The following is a 23411-nucleotide window of genomic DNA, read 5'->3' on the forward strand; positions in this document are numbered from 1 at the left end:
AAAGAGACCAGAAGCCTCAAGGTACAGCTGGAGCAAAAGACCCTGGTATGCCTTGTTTTCTGCTAAATTGCAAGCTTCTTCAGCGATCAAATTTCAAGTTTCACTGCGGCAACGGACTCAACTGATTATTTAGGCTGCAAAAGTGAAACGAATATAAAGGGACATGATTGAAGTACTGAAAATTGCAATTACAGATGGCCCATGAAAATTAGTCTGTTCATCCTTTTAATCTGGTTGAATGATACAGGAAGGAGAGAATTTAAAAAGAAGTTTAATATTAATGGAAATACCAGAGAATTAAATGATATCATGCGGCACTTTTAAAGAGGTACTATTCACAGTGGCAAAGGAGGGAGTGGAGAAAAAGGCTGAAATAAGATGAATTCTTTTTTTAAACTGAGTAATCACACGTATTAACACTGAATGACAACCTCAACAAAATCAAGTTTCCAGTGATTAGAGCACAAGAACTTGCAGGCTAACACTGGAGATCCTGCTGAAAAAACACATTCATACCTATCATAACAGTAACCTCTAAAGTAAGATTGGCAGCAAATTAGTGTGGTGAGCAAAGCAGGCAATATGACAAATCCATTCAAATGATGATGATGGTGTGTTCGTGGCTATTTCCCATAATTATGAAAAAACCCAAACACTCTGAGTTTTCTTTTTGTTTTGTTTTTCTCTGTTTTTTTGGCCTACCTTCCCGGAGCCCTTTCCAACCCTTTCTACCTCCAAGTCTATATATCCAAATTCTAGAAGTGATCTCTGACCTCGCTACTGAGAAAAAGCAAGCGTCTACTCTTCATCCCTCTTCCACACCTCAAGCCACACAGGTCATTTTTCGCTTTGTAATAGAGGTATGAATGTGTGGTTTGTTTCCCCTACTAGACCTTAAAAGCATAAGATTCATGATTTGTCTCTGCATTTTCTACATTATCATTTCTTTCTTAAATATAGTAAGCAAACAACAAATGTTTATAAATATTATAAACGTGTTTCATGAACGAGATAGTAAGGATGGAGTTGCATTGATGTAGCTTTGTCTTATCCAGATTCTCTTTGACCAATGTCTCATCTTTTCAAAGGCTAAAGATGCAATTCTTATAACTTCATGGGCTAAGCATTGCCAGTGTTCAGATAGCACACAATGGATATATTCCAAAATCTTCACATGAATTGATTTTCTGAATTTAATTATATTTTATTGCCAGAGGAATCTTGCTGTTTAGAGGAACCATGTATAGGATCCTTTTGAAATACTTACCTCCTCCTAATTTAAGTATTTTGTTATGATTTTAACACAAAGGGATAATTTAACATTTTTTAAATAGTTCTCTACACAAAATGATAGTCACTCTTTTGGTACATAGCATTATAAATTTTGACAAATGCATAGTCACATAATCAAGAGACAGAACAGTGCCATCATTCAGAAAATTATCTCATGTTGTCCCTTTGTTAGCCCATCCCCTCACCCAAAATCGTTGGCAACCACCCATCTGTTCTCTGTTCTAATAGTTTTGTCTTTTCCAGAACATCACATAAATGGAATCAGATAATATATAGCCTTTCGAGTCTGCCATCTTTCGCTTAGCATAATGCATTTGAGATTCATCCATATTGTTGATGTATCAGTAGCTCATTTCTTTTAATTGCTGAGTTGTCTTCCAAGGTAGAGAGGTATCACAGTTGAAGGATATTTGAGTTGTTTCCAGGCTTGGGCTATTACGAATAAATCTTTTATAAATACTAGCAAAGAGGTTTTTGTGCGAATACATACTTTCATACTTTCATTTCTCTTGGATAAATATCTAGGAGTGGGATTACTTGGTCATATGGTAAATGTATATCTTCATAAAAACTGCCAAACTGTTTTCCAAAGTTGCTGCATTTGCATCCCCATCTACAATATATGAGAATTGCTCTGCATCCTAACCAGCGTTAGGTATTATAGGCTGTGTTTTTATTTTTTTAAATCTATTTTAAAGATTTTATTTATTTATTTTAAAGTAAACTCTACACTCAACACGGGGCTCAAACTCAGGACTCTGATATCAAGAGTCCCGTACTCTACTGACTGAGCCAGCCAGGCATCTCTGGCAGCTTTGTTTTTAAAAACCATTCTAGTGAGTGTGTAGTGGTATCTTATTGTGGTTTTAATTGGTGTTTCCCTAATGACCAGAGAGGTTGTGCATCTTTGCAGGTACTCATTTGCTATGTGTGTATCTTCTTTGGTGAAGTATCTGTTGACATTTTTTGTTCATTAAAAAAATTCAGCTTCTTATGTTTTGCTTTTACTAAATAATCTTGAAAGTTACATATTAATTTTGTAGAAAAAAGGAAGAAAATTAAAATCACCCATGAATCCACACTAACAGATAATGATTTTCAAATTTTGGTATGTGTATTGCCAGAGTGTTTTTTTATGTAGGTATACATGTTACAGACATGTAACCTGAATTTCTTGGTTGCAACAGCCTACATATACAAACTAGGTCAGTATGTAGTGATAACTCAAATGTTACTCACATCCTTTTCTACACTTCGATCACAAAATGTTTAAGACAAGGAAATGGAGAATTCTTCGATGGAGAAACTAACCTCAGAAAACATTTTTACACTCTGGGATTTTATAAAGAGCCAATAAAAAGTCCAAGTATCAAATGATCACCGTAAGAGAAGTCTCCCATTTGACATGTTCCCTTTCACCCCAGGAAGGGCTTTCAATTTGCTTTCTTAGTTGATTTTTCTTACAAAAAGAACAGAGACCCAAGAATCACCAGACAATTAAGAAAACAAAACAACATCAAAGGTAACAAACAAACGAAAAAGGAACTCGAAACAAACATGATGCAGGATGCAGGGGAAAAAAAAAGAATCTTTCTAAAAAAGCATTTGAAAATTAAAAGATGTAAGGCACCTGCCTGGCTCAGTGGTAGAGTGTGCAACTTTTGATCTCAGGGCCTTGAGTACAAGCTCCATATTGGGCATAGAGATTACTTAAAAAAAAAAAAAAAAAAAAAGGAAAGGAAAAAAGAAAATTAAAAACATAACCACTGAAATAAAAAAAAAAGCCAAAAAAGATCAGGCGAACATTGACGATACCTTCCAGAACTTCAAACAAAAAGACTAAGAGAAGGAAAATAGGGGGGAAAGGCAGAAAACTTAACAAATATCAAACAGAAATTCCATTTCAGCTAGAGTTCCATAGACTATAAGAATGAAGAAGAAAAAATTACAAATTCTAAGGAAAATTATCTGATCTGAAGAGCATGAATCTCCAGCCCAATGAATGAAAAAAACCAGGACATGAGTATGAACAGAGCACTGAGAACAAAGATCATAAGAACTTCCAAAGAGGAGGAAACTTACTACATCAAAATGAGGGGGGAAACAGGGCAGCCTGGGTGGCTCAGCGGTTTAGCACCATCTTCAGCCCAGGACGTGATCCTGGAGTCCTGGAATCGAGTCCCCCGTCAGGCTCCCTGCATGGGGCCTGCTTCTCCCTCTGCCTGTGTCTCTCTCTCTCTGTGTCTCTAATAAATAAATAAAATCTTATTAAAAAATGAGGGGGAAACAAACAGACACAACCTTAAAAAATAAAGAGAAGGGGAAACAATAATGTCAGGCTTCTCAATAACATCACTTAATTCTAGAATGCAGTGGAGTATTACATTACCTTCAACATTCTGAAGTGAAATTGTGTTTCACTAAGAATTTTATATCCAACCATCAATATAGTATGAAGGTAGAATAAAGACATTTTCAGAGATTCAAGGTCTCAAAACTTCACGCCTTATGTACCCTTTCTGGGGAAATTACTATTTTCAAAATAAGAGAGGCAACGGAGAAAGAAGACAAAGAGCCCAGGAAATGGCAGAGCTATGCTAGAGGATGAAAGGAAGTCGTAGAGTGACAACCATGCCTCAAAGCCTAGGGTGCAGCCAGTGCTGATTAGATCAGAGGACAGAGGCCCAGATGGTGACTTTACCTGGGGTGAGCATAGCATAACGTATAGACAGGTCATATCACTCTGCTGTATACCTGATATAACACTGTGTGTCAACTATACTTCAAAATGAAAAAAAAAAAAGGACAGGGATTTTTTTTGAGAAAAAAATAGAACTGATAAATCGTTTCATGGTTTTGCATTTGTAGGTTTGAAAAAATATATTGCTAATCATTTGACATTTGAAAATCTTTATATTCATAATTATGTAAATATTGACTACCAAATTAATCAAAACATTTTTGCTTTGTGATGTTTTCACCAGAAAGTCTTGCTATGTGACATTTAAAGATTATAGTAGAACTAAAATGGGAAGAGGTGGGGAAAGGGGAAATGGAGGTGGTAGTTGAGTGAAAGAGCGAAATCCTCAACTACCATAACAGGATGTCAATAGACTATGTTTTTGGATGATAGATCAAAAAATAGCTGAACGACAAAGACCTAAATGAGAGACCTGAAATCATAAAAATTCTAGGAGAGAACACAGGCAATAATTTCTCTGACACTGGCCGTACTGACATTTTTCTAGATATGTCTCCTAAGGCGAGGGAAGCAAAAGCAAACTAGTGAGACCACATCAAAATAAAATGCGTTTGCACAGCAAAGGAAACCATCTATAAAACAAAAAGGCCACCTTCTGAATGGGAGAAGATATTTGTGAGGGATATATCTTATATGGGGTTAATGTCTAAAATACATAAAAAACTTCTATATCGCAACACCGAAAAAACAAACAATCCAATAAAGAGGAGACAGATGACCTGAACAGACATTTTTCCAAAGAAGACATACAGATGGCCAACAGACACGTGAAAAGATGCTCAACAGCACTAGTTGTTAGGGAAACGCAAGGAAATGCAAAAACCACAAGAGGGATATTACCTTACACCTGTCAGAATGGCTAAAATTAAAAACACAAGAAACAACAGGTGTTGGTGAGCATGTGGAGAAAAAAGAACCCCCGGGCACTATTGGTGGGAATGTAAATTGGTACAGTCTTGTGGAAAAGAGTATGGAGTTTCCTGAAAAAAATTAAACATAGAAATACCATACAATCCAATAATACCATTCCTTTGGTATTTATCCAAAGGAAATAAAAACACTAATTTGGAAAGATATATGCACCCCTATGTTTACTGTAGACGTATTTACGGTAGCCAAGATATGGAAGCAACCTAAGTGTCCATTGAATAAACGGATGAGGAAAATGTGAGATTATATATATATATGTGTACACACACACACACACACACACACACACCCTCACCACAATGGAACATTATGTAGCCTTTAAAAGGATGAGATTGTGCCATTTGGGACAACCTGGGATGGCCCTACAGGGTCTTATGCTAAGTGAACTAGGTCATACTGAGAAAGACAAATACCATGTGATTTCATTCATAAATGGAATCTAAAAAGAACAAAGGAATAAACAAAAGCAGAATCAGACCTATAAATACAGAGAACAAACTGGCAGTTACTTGAGGAGAGGGGTGGGGGGGATGGGCAAAATGGGGGAGGGAAGTGGGAGACACAAGCTTCCAGTTATAATCTCTGGAATGAACAAGCCACAGAAATAAAAGGCTCAATATAGGGAATATAGTCAATGATATTGTAATAGTTTGGTGACAGATGGTAGCTACACTTGTGGTGAGTGCAGCATAATGTGTAAACTTGTTGGATCACTATGCTATACACCTGAAGCTAACTAACTAACATTGTATGTCAATTATACTCAGAAAAAGAAAAGGAAAAGGGGAAGAAATAGCTGAATGAACTAAACACAAAGAGGTAAATAATAGATAAAATAGCTAGATGTTAAAAGTGGTGGCCTCTCAAGAGCAGTATAGGTAGGAGATGGAAAAGGGGATGCACAGTGTCCTTATATGTCTTTTAAAATAATTTATTTTTTTAATACCACGTACGTATATGACTTTGATGGAGAACAAGTAAATAAAGAATATTTATATACATTCTTCAGGTAGAATTGGAGTTGGTGGCTCAAAAGGCCTGACACTTTTTAGTGCTACGTACAGAAAAATTGTCTTCCAGAAGCTGTAATCACTTATACAGACACCAGCCTATACGACAAGTATGCATCTCTTTACGTGTTTGCCAAACCAAGTTATTTTTTAAAAAATCTTTGCCAGTTGGGTAGGAGAAAAAGAAAGTCTGGCCATTACTTGAAGTACATTTTCTTTAAGTGGGTGCTACTTACAATTGAGGCTAAATGGCATTTTCTCAGTTTGCCTTCTGGTGAGTTCCTGGGTTATTATGTAATGAAATTATTAATGTTCTACATGAGCTTCTTTCTTAACATCTGGACTCTAGATCCACAGGGGCTACAAAAATTACCTTTGTTGTAAAAATCTCAGAAAAAATAACATATCCCAAACTGGGTTATTTCTCTGCCCAAACAAGTGCCTCCCCCAACTCCCTATTTCTGTTAATGTCCTTAGTAATTTTAGAGCCTTTTCTTCATATTTATTTATTTTTTTAAAAAATATTTTATTTATTTATTCATGAAAGACACACAGAGAGAGAAGCAGGCTCCATGCAGAAAGCCCGACGTGGGACCCGATCCTGAGACTCCAGGATGACACCCTGGGCGGAAGGTAGACGCTCAACCGCTGAGCCCCACAGGTGTTCCGCCTTTTCTTCATATTTAATCAGTCATATAATTAATCAACTTTGACTCTACATAGACTCTTATACCTGTTGCCTCCTTTCCATGCCCAATCTTTTTAAAAATGTTTTTTTCTTACATTTTTATTTTAATTCCAGTTAGCTAACATACAGTGTTATATCCATTTCAGGTGTACAATAGAGTGATTCAATACTTCCATACATCACCCAGGGGGCACCATGGCAAGTACACACCCACTCTTAAATATTGCTTTTGCTTCCAGGAGAATTTTGATAGCTATTTCCCAATTACCCTTCCAAAGTATTTTAGATAAACTTAGATTTCCACCAATAGTGGAAAGGAACAACCGCGTCCTCAAACTGTCAACATTTGGTACTAACAAACCCTTTGATTTTTATCAACCCAATAGGTGAAAAATAGATGATACCTGTTATTTTGATTTGTATTATTTATGTATGTGGCTATAACATGATTTCTGCTTACACCTCCGTTATTAGCATTAGGTCACATAGATGGGCTCAGTGCCAGGGGGGTGAGCAAAGCCAGCATTTTACTTTATAGCTTTTATGATGGAAAGAAGGTGCTGGAATGGATATGGAAGCTTCAGGGTTTTTTTTTTTTTTTTCATTTATGGCTTTTGGGTTTTGTGTTGTTCTCTTCGTGAAGATTAAAATTTCATTCATGATTTTAAAAAACTTTTTAGTATAAAAGCATTCAAATACACAAAAGTAGGGAGGATGCAATAAAGGACTTTCATGCATCCATCCTACAGTTTAACATTATTAAATTTTACATTTTGTTTCATCTACCCATACCTAATTATTTTTCTGAAGCTTTCCTAAAAAAAAAAAAAACTCAGTATCATAGGATTTTACTCATAATACTTGGTTTCTCTAACAAGTAAAGATTTTTTATTTATGTTATTAATGTTTATTAATCAATATTATTGATTTTTTCTATTGAGATGTATCACATCAACTAATTTTCACAAAATGAAAACACATAATTATATCTCATGTCAAGAAAGAGAGCCTTACCAATACTCCAGAAGCCCCTTTTTGTCTTTTCCAGATTACAGCTATAGGTGAAGAAAAAGTTTTCCTCAACCCTCTTAGGGTCTCTGGCTGGGCCTGAAAATTAAACTTCCAAAGACAGATTAACAGGAGAAAAGCAAACACATTTATTTAATATAAGTTTTACAGAAGAACCTTCATCAGGAAACGAGGACCACCCAAAAAACCAGAGCTGTGTATTTTTATGCTAGGTTGGATGGATAGTGGACTGTTACGGAGGATCGATTAAAGTGTTCGAGGTAATTACAGCAAACTGGGGGAACTTGGCAAGGCCCGTCTGTTAGGATATTTCTTGGTGTCTCTTTATCCTCCAAGAGAAGTATGAGTCTACCTCTCGCATGACTTTTATGACCTGTTTCAGAGGAGAAGGGGGAGTGACGAAGTGAAGAGGAGGAGTCAGAATTACCTTCCTGCTCAGTCTTTTCTCAAACTCTTTCAGCTTAAGATATTCAATATGCCAAGATGCCATCTTTTGGGGTAGTGTGTCCTAAACCCTACCACTACCCCGCTGCCATAGTTAACCACCAAATAAAGTAACCATACTTCATTTCACGTTGCCTGCTTTTGAACTTAAATGCAGAGAATTACATTATGAACTTTAAGTATGTAAATGGTGTATTGTTTGGGGTCTGGCTTCACTCATCATCATGCTTCTAAGATTCAACCGTGGAGCATATAGCAGCAGTTAGTTCTCAGCACTACAGAGTATTTCGCTGAGCTTTAAGATTTTTGAAGAAAGTGCAGGGCTCAAGGATGTAGCCCTGTAAACCATCAGTTTTTATTCTTTTCTCATCCTTTCTCCTACCAAAGATTGCCAGGACTGTGAAGAATGGATAAAGGTACATAGAACTGGAAGGATCGAGGAAATAATAAGCCTTTTAACAACAGAGATTTTATGTAGGGCACTATGAGCTGACTTGCAAAAATAGTGCTGTTGAGTGGTGAAGAACAAATGCTCTTATAATCAGAGAGAGGTGCCAATTCCTTCTGGGCACCATTCATATGGATGAGTTTGCTTTGTTGCCCTCCAGTTTTGGAATGTCTGTTGGTTTGCCCTCCTCTTTGCACTCCTGACACAGGGATAGGAAGGCAGGTAGGGTTGTGTATAGATTCCCTTGTATAGAGGAAGCGGTTGTTCAGTGGCCTTGGAAAAGCCCAAATGCTGATGCGTTACAGCAGGTGGCAGCCTTTCCCCAGGAGAGGGAAGACGGGAAGACCCAGGCTTACCTAATGAAGATCAGTTTTGGTTTTTATAGCTTCTGTTTGATTAAAGGTCAGGTGATTTATCTAGAACCTGAAGCTAAGCTTGGCCTCATAACAGAGAAGAGAAGCAGGGACCCTGGAAGCTGGAAAAGGAGTTGTGAGCTCACCTCTGGGTGAGCCAGTGGCTCTGAATTACTCAGTGGCTGCCCTCAGGGAGCCTACTCAAGGTCTGACTCAACACTGGTGATGGGTGAAGGGTGTCAGTCTGAGCCTCAGAAAGCAGGGCAGTGGCGAATTGACCCCAGGACACAGAATCCGAGCAGATCAAGAATTACCCTGCTGTGTACTGGGAGGGTGGTCAGTTGACAGCAGAAATACCTATCCCCTTTTCATTCCAGATCTGTAAAGCAGAAATTCATTCATTCATTTAATTTATTTTAAAGCAAGATCTATGCTCAATATGGGGTTTGATAAATCAGCCTTTAAACTAAACTGCCAAGTATTTTTTTTTAAGATTATGAAGTTCTTCTCATGCAAGTTTACAAAATGCTTATGGAAGGGTGCCTGAGTGGCTCAATCAGTTGGGTGTTGGACTCTTGGTTTGGGCATGGGTTGTGGTCTCGGGGGTGATGGGACTGGCCTGCCTCGGGCTCTGAGCTTGGCAGGGAGTCTGCTTCTCTCCCTCGCCCCGCCGCCCACGCGCTCGCTCTAAAATAAATAAATAAATCTTTAAAACAAAAACAAAAACCCCAAAGTGCTTATGGAAAGCCAGACTTGGTGGAGAAGCTTGGCATTGGGAAATGTATCCAGTTTGTTTTTACTTTATTAATGGTGGGACTGTAATTTATCATTTATCGAGAACATAGTACTTAGAAAATGACGTCATTCAAAACTTAATGGGAATGAGGAGACATTCACTAGGGTCCCTACAGATGGATTTGCTTCAGGCTACTGAAGTGATCAGGCAAGAGTAGGAACAGACAGAAATTATGGGACTAGCTGTGACTATTTAATTAAAATTAAGCAAAATTAAAACTAAAAATTCAACCCCCTCAACTTGACTTAGATGTGAAGTGGTTGCACTGGCCACATCTCCGGAGCTCAGTAGCTACATTTGGCTAATGGCTGTCATATTGGACGGCACAGACTATGGACCATTTCTATGATCACAGAAAGTTCTACCAAACAGCACTAAATGGGAGTCAAAAAGCAGGGAGTGGTGCCAAAGGAAAATGTGTGTGGTTAAAAACAAACCCTCCCTGTAATACTAAGTGGCATAATAATGATTCCAAAGTGTGGCAGGAGTTTCTAAACAGAGTATTTCATATAATCCCCATGGCAATCCACAGCCCCAACAATAATGCTACCGACAGTTGTAGAAACCTTACAGCAGGCCAAGCACTAAGAACTCTGGTGTAAGCTCGCTGCTCTTTCCAGAAGCTGGTGAGGCTGGTATGGTCGTCGCTGTTTAAGAGATGAAGAGACTGTGGCAAAGGGCTTCATGACTTCTCCACTGTTGCCTGGCTCAGAAGGAAGAGCTGGGATCCAAACTCAAGTTTTTCTGGGTTGTGATAATTAGAATGAAGGTGTGGAAAGTGCCTAACACACTCCATGTGTGAGCACACTTTGCCTCTAAGCCACGTTCTCCTCAGGCAGGCCCAGCTCTTGGAGTCTGTCACATAATTGTCTTTCTGGCTAAAGAAGGCGCCGTGCCAGTTCTGATAGAGAAACAATGATCCCCTGTTAGCCAGGATATGAGCCACTTCCTGCCCTCTAGAGCAGAAGCTGCCGTCCGCACAAAGGAAGCTGGTTTCTCGGAAGCTCACCTTTGAAAATTTTGAAGTAAAATATTCTGTTTAAGACAAAAACGAATCTTAGGACCATATAATAGGAAAATACTATTTTCTGTAAGTGATGAGATTATGAGAAATCGCCTCTTTTTGGTCAGCTGTATTTTGCAACATTTCTACATGAATATGTGTGATAAGATTTGAAAAGTCCCAAAGCCAAATACTGGCTTTTAAAAGTTCCAAGTCAGATACCGTATCATAAAATTTGTTAATTAACAATATTTTAGGCTATTTTTTAAGTGCTCTCTACACCCAACGTGGGGCTTGAGCTTACAACCCTAAGAGCAATAGTCCGCTGCTCCACTGACTCAGCCAGCCGAGGCACCCCATTAGGCTCTTGATAATATAGCAAATACTTTAATACTAATAGCCAATAGAAATCTTTTAGTTGGATGCTAAATACTTTGATCAAGAGCAGGAGAAGTGTGGAACCTAATTATAAGGTTGGAAAAGGCAGGAAACAATGAACAGGTACTCACAGCTGCTCTGCAGATGGGACTTGCTGTTTTGCATCCCGTGGCCCTGTAGATAGCTGCCTTATGTCCTCCAGGTCAAGACGAAGCAATAGTCAGGTCAACAAAACAGGGATAGTCTATAAATCACCCTATCATTTTTATCATTCATTGGCACCAAATGATCTCTAAAAGGGAATACGGTTGGTAAGAAGGAAGAATGAGAAAGGGGAGCTTTCCAGGCTATGGCATCGATGGTCTCCTTCTCAGGTGGGATTCCTTATGTCAAAACATTGTTACTGAGCATGTTGTGGGGGAGGGGAAAAAAGACCCTGAGGTCCTTAATTGCTAAGGTTCTTTTCTTCTATAAAGTTCTAAGACTTTGTGGCCTTACTTTAGTAGTATATCTACACATACTAGTCATATTCTTTCACGTGTACATACATTTTAAGGTTTCCTTTAATTAAATTTGGCGTCCTGCCGAAGGCTATCTTGATATACTTCTAGTTAAGCTCGCAGGTGGGTCCACTGTGTAGTGACAGCCAAATGAAATGGTAGGAAAAAAAAAAAGTTTCACATAACTAAGTATCCTGATGGAATACATCTTATAGAATTATCCCCTCTAATGGCAAAAAAAAAAAAAAAAAAAAAAGGAGCTTTTAAGTACAAACGATAACTCTGAGGCAGGATCAAGTGATAGAGTGGGCACCACAGAACCAGGAATTCACCCTCCTTCCCTCACTTCCCCACCTCGCAGGCTCCCATTGGATTGGAAATCTGATCCTCCTTAACTAGAGAGTGTCACTTAAGTTAGGTGGCTACAGCTTTAAAGCCAACCCAACCCTGCCCCCCCAAAAAAGAAAAAAACCACTCCCCAAGAAACCAAAAGACATGTGAATTTACAGCAACCAACTGTCTAGGAAGGCAGTTGAAAATGAGAAAGAATGAACTGAAAAAGGGGCAGATTCATTCTGCAGGTGGTGTATGCGGTCCCTTCTCCGAAACACAAATACTCCGGCTCGTTTGCTCTCGTTCCCTTCAAGAAGATGGACTTGGCAGGTTTAAGAAAGAAAAGCCCTGGAATCAAACCAGGCTCCTTTGTGTTTCCTGTTTGATTGAAAGTATTTTGAAGCAAGCAGAATCTTGAGATCAATTTACTTAAAAAATTTTTAGAGCTACCCATATGTGTATGTGCATCTTCTAGCGCCTGCAGATGCCTTCGAGCTTCCTGTTTCTTTCCTCTCTTCTCTTTTTCAGAGGTAAATAATATCTCAATTCTTTTTTGCTGGATGGAAAGAACCAAGCTAAGGTCACGGACGGGTCTGATACTGCAATATGTTCATTATGGGTTTTGCACTGCACTTCTAGTTTCATAAATAAGTCTGCATTTAGACTTTGGTTTATAGAATTCAGTTTACAGGTGTATCCTCTACGCTACTCTCAGCCCCTGGCTTTTCATGGATGCACGCTTTGCTCAAATGTCCCGAGACCTGGAAAGACGCGCTAGATGGATGAGCTACTCACACAGCCATTTACCTGGATTGCCTAGAGAAGCAAAGATCACATCTCATTTGGGGAATGAAAAACTTCAAGAAATACAGGATTTAGAGTCTCCTGTTTTTTCTTTTGGGCTTTAAGTGCAAAGACTTGAGTTAATCACCCTCAGCAGCTCACGGTACACAATCATCCACATGAGGCCTTTTCTTGTTTTACGTTATTTTCTTTGTTCTATTTCATATTTTCATTTCCCCACTTCGTCTCCAGCATCAGCAGCCACTCTAACATATTTAATATGTGCTTGGAAATGCATGTATCCCCGAGTTATATTTCATAATGTTGTCTTATGAATGTATGTGTTTTCAGTCTATTGTTCAACCGTTCTTGTTCTGCTTATTGCTTTAAGAAGGGGCGCAGAGAGAGAGGCAGAGAATCTTAAGCAGGCTCCACACCCAGCCCAGAGCCTGACGTGGGACTCAATCTCACTACCCTAGCTAGGATCATGCCCTGACCCAAATTCAAGAGTTGGACACTGAACCGACTGAGCCACCCAGGTGCCCATTTATTGTTTTTTTTTTTTTTCACAATGCTGTTTTTAAGTCCTTTCCATGTTCCTTTATGCACATTTTGAGCTGCTGCATGAGTTTCCGTATTATGTATCTAATGCTTTTAACATATCCATTCCTCCAGTGATAGATACCCAGACTGCCTCCGACACCCTTGTGCCTCAGACAAGCCTGTGCTAGAGACCTTCACACACGTCTCCTTATGAACCTGGGTGAAGGGGGGTTTCTGAGTCACCCACAGCATGTGCACATGTATGTGAACGCATGTGCACACACAATACATCTAATGACAGTCATGCCAGCAGCACATGAAGGGCCTTATTTCCCCACATCTTTGCCAAGACCACCAAGTCATTGCCCAACTCTCTAATTTCTACAAATCTATTGGGTGTGAGGGCAGTGAGTCTTAATATGCAGTTCTCTGTTTATGCATAACATTGACTTCTCTTCCACCTTTCCTGGTCGTTTGCCTTTCCACTCCCGAGAACTGGCTACTCACATGCTCTGTCGATGTTTTGACAAAATACTTTGCTTGACCAAACTACTCAGTCTCCTGAAACCATCTCCTGGGCCCATATGTGCACTTCCTTGCAAAATCCAGTTTTAGCAAGAACTCTCCCATCGCTGACATGTGATCATCCTGGACATCGGAGCAGATCCCTCATCCTCCACTGCCCTCAGCAAGAATCCTGTGAGGTGGGGATTAGCCAGCCGTTCCCTTCCCTTACCCTGATGTTTCCTCTTAGTAGTTTCATCCGTTGACCCCCACTCCTCCTGCCCCTTGGCTACCGACTTCCACCTGGCCTGCTGCATTCCCAGTTGAGCCCCGTTCCGCCTACTGTAGAACCTGCTGCGGCCGTCCTGAATAGAGTCTCCTCACCGTTTTTCCCCAAGTGTCATTGAGAGTTTTTTTTTTCAACAGTTTCTACTGGGTACTTGGATTTGTTGGCACCCCTTATATATGCTAGGCTCTTAAAAACGTTTTTATTTAAATTCCAGTTGGTGAGCTGACAAGTGTAATATTAGTTTCAGGTGTACAATAGAGTGATTCAAACTTCCATCCAACACCCCGTGCTCATCACACGTGCCCTCCTGAATCCCCATCACCTGTCTCACCCTTCCCCCCCACCTCCCCTCTGTTAACGATCTCTAGCGTTGAGTCTGTTTTTTGGTTTCTCTCTCTTTTTCCCTTTACTCATTTATTTTGTGTCTTAATTCCACATATGAGTGAAATCATATATATGCTAGGTTTTAATTCTTTGTTGATTTGAAATATCTTCTAAATATTTTCCATTTATCCTCTGCCTAAGTTTGTCTACAATAGCTTTTGCTGAACAGAAGTCCCTAATTTTGGTTTGGTCAAATCTGCCAACCTTTTGGGTTATGGTTTGTGCTTTTTGGGCCTGATTGACCAAGTTCTTCCCATCCCAAAGTCTCAAATATATTCTACATGTTCTTCTATCAGTGTTATCATTTTATAGCTTTTTAAGGGGTCACAAGGTACTAAAGGATGTGTGGTCATTATTAAAGAGTACCCCTAACTTTGGGCCACCTGGTAGGAGCTTACCAAAGAAAGGAAAGATTCTATGTCCATCTCAAGTCCTCCTTCTCTGGTGGTTAACTGAACGACTGTTCTGGTGTAGGCTGGTGGCCATAGTGACTAGAGAGCCCTTTCTGCTCTGGGCACCAGCGAGTCAGCAGTATCCCCCTCCCTTGTCCTGGCCACTGTCACCTCATGCCTGGACTTCTGTCCTAGCTTCCTGACACTGGCCTCCTCGCTTGTACGCTGGGCTTCTTCCTTTCTATTCACAGCCCTTTCATCAGAGTAGCAGAGCTCAGAGCAGTGCTGGCACATGGCAAGTACCCCGTGAGTGGTGGCTATTATTACTCTTACCACCATCATCATTGTTACAGACTTTGGCGCCTAATAAAATAGAAGTGAGAAATGCACCCAGCAACAGTAGTACGTGTTATACTATAGTTAAATGCGATCCAGAAAAATCTGTGTTGCTTCAACCGTAGTTTTTACCAATCTTTTTGCTTCACTAAGTTTAGACTAACAGTCCATCTTTGGTCACTCAGCATCTATTACAGTCGCAAGATCATCACCCTGAACATATATTCCTACTGTACAAGATGTGAGAAGCTGGAGATTCATCTCTGCAGGTTCTAGAAAATGTCTTGAATCTTTTTTTTTTAATTCAGCCTCTGATTTGCCTTTTTTTTTCATAGAAGTCAAGTGCACTGTATCAAAGTCCAGTTAGATGACAGAACCATACAATAATTTGAACAGGGAAAGTTTAATATTAATTATATTAACTGAAAATGGGATTAACTACTATGAAGTAAAGAAGATTCTAAAGAATACATGAATAGCGAGTATGGGGAGCCATACTCGCTTTTTTTTCATTATTGCTCCCCTAAGGAGATTTTTCTAGATCTTTTTTATTTCCCCTTGGTGCCTCCCTCCCATTAAATTTTAATACTGCAGATTCACTATATATCTGTTTATGTTCTGTGGTCCTTTGAAGGGCCACACACACCAGCACAATACCTGAAATTATTTCACACCCACCCCCCAGAACCATGTTTTACCCCCCACCGCTGGAGGATGCCTGTTCGAGGGCTAGGGCTGCATACTCAAGGAAGGGACACATTTGGAAAAGCCATTTCTCCCCACAAGCCTGAGATGCAGACCCCACTGGGGAGGGTGTAGCGAAGTGCTGGAAGTCAGGTGGGGAAACAAGAAATCACCTACTGGGGTGCCTGTGAGACCTGCGGGGGTGCTGAGCACAGCTGGAAGGAGAAGGAAAACCACATCAGAACAAGGAAGAAAAGCACTTGCCTCCTGCCGTGGTTCTCCAGTGCTCTTTACCGACAGACCCTCATGCCAGCTACAAAGGAGAAATGTCTACAGGTTTGGCTGCAGCATCACAAAGCAGAGCAGTGAAGATAGGTTTGGAGCTGAGAAGAAATAGTTCACTCGAATATGTCAAAAGAATTCCTTTTTTTTTTTAAATAGATTTTATTTATTTATTCATGAGACACAGAGAGAGGCAGAGACACAGGCAGAGGAAGAAGCAGGCTCCCTGCGGGGAACCTGATGTGGGATTCGATCCTGGGACCTGGGATCATGCCCTGAGCCACAGGCAGATGCTCAACCACTGAGCCACCCAGGTGCCCCAAGAAATTCTTTAAAAAAAAAAAAAAAAAACTTTTATTTATTAAGTCATACCCTACTTCAACGTAGGGCTCGAACTCACAACCCCAGATCAAGAATCAGATGTGCTACTGACTGAGCCAGCCAGGTGTCCCCAAAAGAAATTCTTTTAAATTAAGGGTTCTAATTAAGTTCTAGCTAATTGGTGTTTTATGATGCCAGGGTTTTACCACGTTGTAGTATATACACGTAAAAAAAAAAAAAAAAAAAAAAAAAACCCAGGAATTTGTAAAAATGCAGGGTCTATCACAGCAAAGCAGTTTATTAATATTACACGTTGTCATTTATGTGTGAATGTACGTCTTTGACCCACAATCAGTGGTATTTACAATTCGAGTTATTTTCTTGGGAATGGAAGTGATTGTCTGATTTGTTTACTTTCTTTCTCCAAACAATTCAGCCACAGAATGTTGACCAGCTGACACCAGTCTTGTCTTTTCGACAATAACATTTCTCAGGGTAATTCAGTGGACATTTTGATTTAAGTCTGTTGTGAGGTTGGCAAATGCATCAATTCATCGGAACCTGATTATTCTTAGGGGAACAGATGATTTGTCTCTGAATCACAAAGCTAAGGTCTAAACCTCAGAGCAGAGGTTACAAATCATTGTAACAAGGAAGCCTGGCTTAGCCAGCTGGACTTCCCTACTCACCATGTACTGCACCACCTAAGGGTAATGTCTGCAGCCAAAAGACAGCAAAGAGAGCTAATCAATGTCTCTAACCTTGTTTGAAATCTGCCCCAGACTAACTGCCTATAAGCCTCTAGCTGCATATCCTATAGATGTCTTAAGTCACTTGTAGTTTGCGTTTGGCTGGGTATGCGAATCAAGCTCTCTAGCTAGAATGCAGTTTCATTACCTATAAAGTGAAAAAGTTGGTAAAGATTATGTGAGTGGTATGTTGAATAAGCACAAATTTCTGACCTAAACCAAAATGCAACCTTCTTTATTCTTGTCCCCACTGTGACTTAACATATATATATATATATATATATATATATATATATAAAGTCAGGTGGTGGTCGAGGGAGGGAGCAAAGCCATTTTTCTCTGCTCTGGGATGAAAATTCTGGGAGGCCCTTAAATTTTTCCACTGCTCTGATGTCATGGACTGTCAATTTCTGTTATAAACACAGTCTCCACGCAGAAGTTAGATAAGTCTGAGATATTAAAACACAAAATCCGATTTTAAGGACGCATCTTTTCTTCTCCTCCAGCCCATGGCAGCTTCACTCTGAAAGCTTGCAGTGGGAAAGGGGAGGGGTGTTGGATGGCTCTTCCTCAGAACCTCTTATCAAGAGAATGGAAGCATCATTAAGCTAGATATTTCCTATTTGCTCCTGAGACCCACTCTCTACCATTGCCTATCTTCCTCTCTGTCCAGGGAGGCTGGCCCTATATAAATGTGTTCCCTTTCCCTTTAGCAACCAGTTGAGTTTTGCCAAGGTGGGGGAGCCCTGACGGAAGACCAGAGAAAGGGACAAGAGGGAGGTCAAGGCGTTTATCTGTTGGCTTTTTCCCAATGGGTTTGCCTCCTATTTGGCTGCATCAAGGTCATTGTTTCTCTTCCTGTGGTCTGCTCCAAACAGCTCTCTCTTTCCAAGCCTTGAAAATCACTCCTTTAGGGCCAAAGGGCACCAACCACTCTGCAGCTTCTAACTCCTACTCTTAGACTATCCCGTGGGTTTCCATTATACCCCAGCAGCCCTTTGTAAATTGTCTCTTTGAAAAGAAACTCTCCTCAAATTATCCTAATTTAAGTGTGCCATCTGTTTCCTGTTGAGACCTTAACTGGAAAAAAAAAATCCATCAAAATTCATATTGCATAGCAACACTTAAAGTCTTAAAAAATCCATTTTCCCAGATTAACTCACTTCACAAAACTCACTCTCAAATCATTTGCCCCATGATATTATCATCCAAAGTAGTTTAACAACTACTGTACTGTACAAGGTCCATTCTATGTTCAGAAGAGCCAGAGTTGGTGCTTCTAGTCTCCTCCAATGCATCTCTGCCTTTCTCTCTCAGGCTCTCTTATTGGCAATCTCTCCCAGTGAAGGAACATGGCTCTAATTAGTTCCGGTATCTTCAAGGATCAGTCTACCCTATTTCCAGGAATATATGTATTTTAAAAGAGAACTCCAGGATAAAAAGAGAGGCTCTAAAGGTAGAAATTTCAGACTTTGACACTAGGGTAGGAGAAGGATTTTGACCTCATCTATCCTGACCATGAGGAGGCCTTTCTTCTATCTTTGTTCTAACACATATCACCTAGAGCAGAACTTTAAAGTCCCTGCTTCAGGTTCTCTGCAGCTGTTCAAGACTTTCCAGTGTATCAGTTTTTCAAAATGCGTAGCCTCTATCAAGGAGAGCCTAGTTTTTCAGTTTTGAAAGTATAAGAGATACCTAAAGATTGTTGGTAATCGTTTCATAGTGTGCCTGAGAAATCATTCATGTTGCCTCTTTTTGTATATCTTGCCTCTGATCAGCCCTGCCTCTTCAGCCATACTTAAAATGAAAGAAATCAAGTAAACAACTTCCAGCAATCAGAGACCCTAAAATAGCAGGCAGCCCGCAGCAGGTTAGGCACACACCAGCACACATGTAATCACTCAAATTTCTTACCTGGCAAACAAGGCCAACAATTTATACTTTGATCTGACTTGATTATTTGAAAAAAGAACTGCTTTTCTGTGACATAAATATAGATGCCAGTTCTGTCTTGCAATCACTTTTCTTACTAGAAAGCCACATTAATCTTATGATTCCCTTACAAAGATATCAGTAGAATCGGATGATTTCTTATAAATGGTAAGCTAATAAAAAAGGTATCCACGAGGGCTTGTGGAGTTAAAAAAATATATAGTCTCTTTTCTTTTCCCCTCTGATTGAAATTAGCTGGTTTCAGTCCATAAATATTTACTATGTGCCAGGCACTGTTGACTGCAAAAAATGACGGTGCTGAAGAAGGCAAACCAAGTCCTTGCCTGTGGTGTTGCATTCCAAGTGAGGAGAGGGAGATAGGTAATAAACACGGAAATAAACAAACACAATTTCAGGAACTAAGTGTCATGAAAAGATAAAATAGGGTAAATAGGGCAGAGGGAACCTGAGGTGTGGTGTGGTTACTTGGTGACATCCGAGTGGAGACCTGAGGGCTGAGAAGGGGGCAGCAGTGTGGTCACCTAGGGAGGAGCTCTGCTAGCAAAGAAAGAGTAAGTGCAAAGCATCTGTAGTAGAAATGAATCTGGTGTGGGGCATCTGGGTGGCTCAGTCAGTTAAGGTCATGCTCTCAGGGTCCTGGGATTGAGCCCTACACCATATCTCTATTCCTGGATTCTGTTGTGATGGTTGGTTGATTGGACCCATGTGTCACATGCCTAAGCTCCCAACTAATGGTTTTGATTGGGCTCCTTGCCCAAACGGGGAGTCTGCTTCTCCATCTCCCTTTGCCCCTCCTGCCTCCCACTCGTGCTCTCTTTGTCTCTCTCAATTAAATAAATACGGTCTTAAAAAAAAAAAGGAACTGAACCTGGTGTAGTTGAGGGCAGGAAGATGGGCAGTATGGCTGGAGCAGAGTGAGAGTGACAGCTTAGAAGGGGATGAGGAGATGAGACTGAAGAAGGAGGCAGAGCCAGAGCCAGGCCAAAGGCTGATGGGAAGCTATTTGAGGGTTGAAAGCAGGGAAGCTGGGAAGTGATATAATCTACTTTATATTTAAAAAAAATAAGTCTGCTGCTTCATGGAGAATGGGTTGCAGGAGGTTAAACATAGAAGTGGGGAGCCGGATCCCTGGGTGGCGCAGTGGTTTGGCGCCTGCCTTTGGCCCAGGGCACGATCCTGGAGACCTGGGATCGAATCCCACATCAGGCTCCCGGTGCATGGAGCCTGCTTCTCCCTCTGCCTGTGTCTCTGCCTCTCTCTCTCTCTCTCTGTGACTATCATAAATAAATAAAATTAAAAAAAAAAAAAAAAAAAAAAGAAGTGGGGAGCCGATGGCAGGGAGGAGATATTTGCAGGATTGGTGGCTTGGCCTAGGGTTTCAGCAGAGAGGACATGCTGGCCTGTACAGTGCTTCTGTGAAAATTAGGAAATCTCCCCTTCCCTTTAGTGGCTCCCAATACCAGGTGGATTAACTGTGGGGTCTGGAGAAGAGAGGAAGCCAGATGACTAAGGTTTGCACCTGCATAATTGGGTGGACTGTGGTAGAATCACTAGTTCAGTTTTGGTCACATTCACTTAAAGGACCAGGAAGTGGGTGCACCCATTTCACAACATGCAAGCTTAGTAGCAACTGCCACACTGACGTTGGAAAAGTCAAGTAGTTTGGCTGTGGAGGGAAGTTACCACTTCTATCGGCACCGGAAACCTTATGCTGACGTAATGGAAATAGCATTTGTGAGGTACGCAACCAATTTATGTTGCCTTCCCAGTCAGCCCTTGTCCCCATGGTGCCCCCACCCAACTGAGTCAATGGCATGCATTGAGTCACAGAGAGAAATAAAAACAGTCAAGAGTGGGTTAAGTCACCATTTCGCTTTGTGTTTCAAAAATAGGATTTTAAAAAATCCACGGCAAGACAATAGTTTGAAATCAAGTGCTTTTGACTAGCAAAAGCCAGACTGTGTTGAAAGGAAAAAAAAAATGTAATTGTATATACCAGGGAGGCAGAGCTTGGAGGACTGGCCCTGAACAGATCGTAGATCATGCCAGGAAGAACACAGGATATGATGTCAGAGTCATTTCCCCACGAGAGGGAAAGAAAGATAAAGTTGAAGCAGCAGGCAGGAAGTTGGAAGATTCAGAGGGTATAAGCACAGGGTTGCCAGGGGTGAGCGGTGAGGGAGTCCTGAGCTGAAGGGTGTCTACCCTGCTTTCCATTTGGAACCAAGCCAACTACACGGAAGTGGGAGTGCTCTGGTCAGGCAACAAGAGGCCTTGTGATGGTGCTTCCAGTTCACAGGGGCCTGGTGTCTTTTCCTTAGGAGAGAAGGGCGAAGGCGAACAGGATGAATGGGCTGGCAGAGGCTGGCTTTGGGCTAAGAAGGTACAAGAGTCTTTACCCCTGAGGGCCGTGGCAAGGGCTGTGGCTGTCAGTAGATGGGATCAATGTAGGCCCACAGCCTGGAGAGAAGAATCTTCTCACTGAAGGAAGCTGCCAAGTCCTGGGTGTCGGCAGACAGACGTTCCCTGTGCCCAACCTGCAGCTTCACTTCTACCTGGGATGAAGGACAAACCCTGAGGAAGGATTGAGTGCTTTCCCAAGGTGGGCTATTTCAAACCTAAAGACACTGAGCTGTCCTTAATCAGCAACAATCCAGTGCTTTCCCCTACACCAGGAATGGGGGCTTTTTAGCAAGAAGTCATTATAGACAGTGAAGTGTTTTGTTGGTATATCTCATCTTAGTGCATACATTTCAAGATTGCTCCATTCGGATTAGGATTACTGAATGAAGAGAGCTCAGCTTGATGCACCTCAGCCCATCATGGGGAGAGGGGGAGAAAGGAAAGAAGAGGGCAAAGGGTAGACTCTCAACATTGGTTGCCTCCAGGGAAGGTAACTGGGGACAGAAGAGGGAGAAAGACATATTTTTTTACTGTATACTTTTTGTACCTTTTGCATTTGTACCAGGCATTGACTTTTTTTCTTTTTAAAAATTTTTATTTATTTATGAGAGAGAGAGATATGCAGAGACATAGGCAGAGGAAGAAGCAGGCTCCCTACTGGGAGCCCGATGCAGGACTTGATCCCAGGACCCCAGGATCACAACCTGAGCCAAAAGCAGATGCTCAGCCACTGAGCCACCCAGGTGTTCCAAGGATTAACTTTCAAAAAATAAATTAAAATGGGATAAAGAAAAGTTTCTGAAAACAGAAAAAATGCAGGGGCACCTGGCTGGCTCAGTAGGTAGAGCATTGACAACCCTAACCGTTTGAGCTCCATGTTGGGTATAGAGATTACTAAAAAATAAAAATAAACAGCAAAAAAAAAAAAATACAGATGCATGGAATCTGATAGTGAATGCTTGACAATTAAGTGTTTTTCCTCTGGCCAGGATTCTTCTCTGTGCACCGTGTGGTTATTCCTCTCATGTGCACTGATGTTGGTTTTGTAGGCTGTCCATCTTGTCTCTCCAGCTTGCCTTTGCCACCTGTGCTTTGTATCTCAAACACATACCGTATGCACCCAGGTGGTAGGCCATCCTTTCTAAAGGGGGAAACAATCCTACTGACTCAGTCTTGCCTCCCATCCTGGATTGAAGCATGGAAAGGATTGATGAGGGGTATTTGTCTCCACACTGGACACTTCTATTCCTTTAGCATCAAACAGCAGTGTGGAAGTAGTGGAGCGAATTCGGGCACTGGGGTCAAACTCACCAGAACTGAGCCCCGCCAGCTTTGGTTTCTTGGGTGAGTCTTGCGTTTCTTCTTCCACATAGTGGACTTGATACAAACCTCCGTGGCCTACCCTCACACAATGCTACAACCATTCTGATTATTCCCAACCCCCAGGCCAACAGCATAGAGAGTCATTTTTTTAAAATCTTGCATCTTCCCAGATTCTGCGCAGCCCTTCTTCCCATTTTTCTTGGTTTCTTCCTAAATCATAAGCCCCTCCATTCATCTGTCATATCTGTTACTCTCATCTACATCCTACCCTGTACTTTTACTCCCTTGACCCAACCTGCCTCTGCTTTCCTTTCTTATTAATGTTTTAGATTGTAAGTAACAGTCAGCTTAAGTCTAACTGGTTTAGACCCTAAGGGTGTTCAGTGGCTCAACTAACTGAAGATTCAGCAGTGGCCAGGCTTTTGGGGTTGGTTGCAGTTCAGTTACCACGTTTCTGTCTTTCTACTGAACCACCCTTAGGATCGGCTTCATTCTGGGA

General features: G+C 40.9%; 2 long non-coding RNA genes across 2 annotated transcripts; both read left to right on the plus strand.

Annotated features, from left to right (window-relative positions):
* The first annotated feature begins 3698 nt into the window (after positions 1-3698).
* On the plus strand, positions 3699-6600 carry LOC111097856. The gene is made up of 3 exons (XR_005365245.1): positions 3699-3999; positions 5994-6104; positions 6542-6600. It is a non-coding gene; the product is annotated as an uncharacterized LOC111097856 (long non-coding RNA).
* LOC111097857 lies at positions 6597-8279 on the plus strand. Its single transcript, XR_005365244.1, has 2 exons — positions 6597-6655; positions 7731-8279. It is a non-coding gene; the product is annotated as an uncharacterized LOC111097857 (long non-coding RNA).
* Positions 8280-23411: the final 15132 nt, after the last annotated feature.

This window comes from Canis lupus, chromosome 10 (genome assembly GCF_011100685.1).
Source record: "Canis lupus familiaris isolate Mischka breed German Shepherd chromosome 10, alternate assembly UU_Cfam_GSD_1.0, whole genome shotgun sequence".
In the NCBI taxonomy this organism is placed as follows: domain Eukaryota; kingdom Metazoa; phylum Chordata; class Mammalia; order Carnivora; family Canidae; genus Canis; species Canis lupus.